The 2,803-nt window shown below is 41.1% G+C and overlaps 1 long non-coding RNA gene across 2 annotated transcripts; it reads right to left on the bottom strand.

Moving 5' to 3' along the window:
* Window positions 1–675: 675 nt before the first annotated feature.
* On the bottom strand, window positions 676–2,574 carry LOC119367953. Of its 2 annotated transcripts, none has more exons than XR_005176475.1 (3): window positions 2,469–2,574; window positions 1,918–2,114; window positions 676–934 (listed from the first exon to the last, which is right to left on the bottom strand). It is a non-coding gene; the product is annotated as an uncharacterized LOC119367953 (long non-coding RNA). The 2 variants fall into 2 exon arrangements; XR_005176474.1 differs by having other exon boundaries at window positions 2,453–2,569.
* Window positions 2,575–2,803: the final 229 nt, after the last annotated feature.

Genomic DNA, 2,803 nt, shown 5'->3' with positions numbered 1-2,803 from the left:
CATCAGTTTTATTTTTTACTTTTCGAGAAAATGTGAAAATTTCCTCTTTTTTAATAAAATTCACAAAAAATTGGGACTCTTTTAAGGAAAGCTGAGGTTTTTACAGAAATTGAAGCATCTTTTTGAGGAACTTTTTTTGGAACAGATGTCTTTTTTTGAAAAAGAAATTTTGATTATTTTAAGTTTTTGTACAAATTAAAATGAAAATATTTTTTTTAGAAAAATTGGAACATTTTTGGGAATTTTGAACCTTTTTAAAAGTGTGAACATTTTTTTAAGTGTAAACACATGTAAGACTGTGAACATTTTTAACCTACTTTACTATGTCGAATTTTTCTACAGATGGTTGTTTGCTTGGAAATAGTACTCCTGACGAAAAAAGGAAGTAACAGTCAGCTCTATGTAAAAAACAATTATGCTGCAGTAATAGAAATAGAAGTTACGAAAGCCTGACCAGTTATTCCTGCCCACTAATTAAATTTGTAGAATTATCAACCATAAGCAAACCATAAGCATTGCATTATTGCATACGGCTAAACTTGACATATATATACCACACCGTGCGTCCAAACCTATTTCAACAAGAGAAAGAACTATTCATTTAGTTTTACTTGATTTTTGTTAGCAAGTAATTGTTGGAAGTTTAGCCGTGTGTTGCCAGATTTACATGGACCATATAAACCACAGTAAGCTGATGTTAGCTATTAGTATAAATTTGACTCTGCCATGTCTGGATTGCAAAAAAATTCATGAGCTTACCTGAGTACAATGCCGCTGGTCCAGCTTCTTGGTGGAAACCAGATGTGGTCTTGTTGCTGGAGCTGGACTACTCACTGGGACATGATTCTTCAGATGACTTTCCGCTGTTGGACACTCTTGCTGGATTGGCACAACGACTTGTCTGGCCTCATGAGGATAGCACTTGTCGTCGAGTCTGGAGCATCATACCATGCTTATGTTAAAACCCCCAAAGCTAAGATAAGATATATAGAAATCCTAAGAGTATGTGTCAAAACGACCTGATCATGAATTACAAAATCTGTTCCAAGGGGAAAATCAGTAAGAAGAATGCAGTTTTGTGTTAATTACTTCCTCGCATCAATTTAAACTACGAACTGCTGCAGCTAGTTTCACAAAGGAAAGAAGATGGCAAAATAATACTCCCTTCGTCCCAACATAAATGTCTCAAGCTTAATACTCCCTCCGTTCGGAATTACTTGTCTCGAAAATGGATGTATCTAGAACTAAAATATGTCTAGATACATCCATTTCTACGACAAGCAATTCCGAACAGAGGGAGTACAACTTTACAGTACTAAAGCTAATACAAAATTCTGACACTTATTTTGGGACGGAGGGAGTACAAAGTTTCCATCATATAATCATATACGATCTGTTCAAAAGTACCGAGCGTCATTCTTGAAAGAAAAACTATTCTCACATAGAAAGTGTCTCTCCTATCTCTACCTAATATTAATATATACTTGTCCTCAAAAAATATTAATATATACTTACAATAGTTAAAAGGAGTAAGCATTCTTCCTTCGTTTTCATCGCACACACCTATTTATTTAACTTGTTTACTGCAAATATAAGCACTAACAATGGGCTCCGAACATTATAAAGTACCAATTTCATTACATAATTTCTCTCCATAGCCAAGGCAAGCAAGTGCAACACCACCATGTTTGGTCACCCATTTTGGCTTCTAAATTCGATTGTACCAGCTACATTTTATGTTAAAACATCAAACAAAGTATATCCTTGAAATGAAAGAACAACTTTAACCCGGTGGTCCCGGTAGACACATCAAAGATGATTATTATATAGCACAATGTCGATGCTTCCCTACAGATCATTAAACTATAAATTCAGACGGGGTATAGAATGAAAAAAAAAATAGCATTATCAATAAACCTGGAGTAGCAACAGCTATAAGCAGACCAGCCCGGCGCAAGCGACGTTCGTGTCCGGCGAGAGCCACGACAGTCACTCGCGTTTCTCTTCCTTGGCCATACCGCGCGCGTTATTCTCTCCGTAGGCCACACGCGCGTCTTCTGTTGCTAAATTCTGCGGCTAATAGTTTTCCAATAAGATGACACACTGAAATCAACCTGTTAAGGCCAACAAACTGGTTGTGAGATGTTTTCAGCTCAGGTGTCAACCACCGAACTGAATAAAGAAAAAAAAGAAGAAGATAATTCCCCTCGCCATGAACACAAGAACAGAGTATAAGAAGTTAATCAGGTGGGGTTCGATCCAATCGTCGCCCCCCGCGCGCATATGCATGTATGTATGCCCATCTCTATGATAAAATTGAATTTTGTTTTTGTCTGGTTTATAGCAGCAGTCACCTCCTCGTCATCTCACTGGGATGGCAGATGCCGAATGCCAATGCCGGCCTACCTATATGTACACCAAAGGATTGTATATTACAATGGTTGGGAATCACCTCACGGCGCTCTCACCTCGCGGTGCAGTAGGAGTGAAGGAATCCCCACAGCAGGGCGGCATTCAGGAGCGTACTGAACACCCATGCCCCGATGTCGCTGCGCCTGCCAGCCGCTGCCCCGCCGAAGTGCATCCACACGACCCCCGCGTGGCACACCAGGTTGCACCCCAGCAGCCCCAGCTGGCAGGCGAGCGCCATTGGCGCCGACCCGCTCCGGGCGGCGCGCGCCGCAGGGAGCCCCGCGTTGTTCAGTCAGAACCGGAACCTGAAGGTGACGGCGTGGGCCAGCGTGGAGGCCAGGATGTCCAGCTCCTGGAACGACTACGAGAACTCCAGCCAAAGGAACGCCAT

Source organism: Triticum dicoccoides, chromosome 2B (genome assembly GCF_002162155.2).
Source record: "Triticum dicoccoides isolate Atlit2015 ecotype Zavitan chromosome 2B, WEW_v2.0, whole genome shotgun sequence".
NCBI classification, from domain to species: Eukaryota; Viridiplantae; Streptophyta; class Magnoliopsida; order Poales; family Poaceae; genus Triticum; species Triticum dicoccoides.
This window is presented reverse-complemented; position numbering and strand designations above follow the sequence as displayed.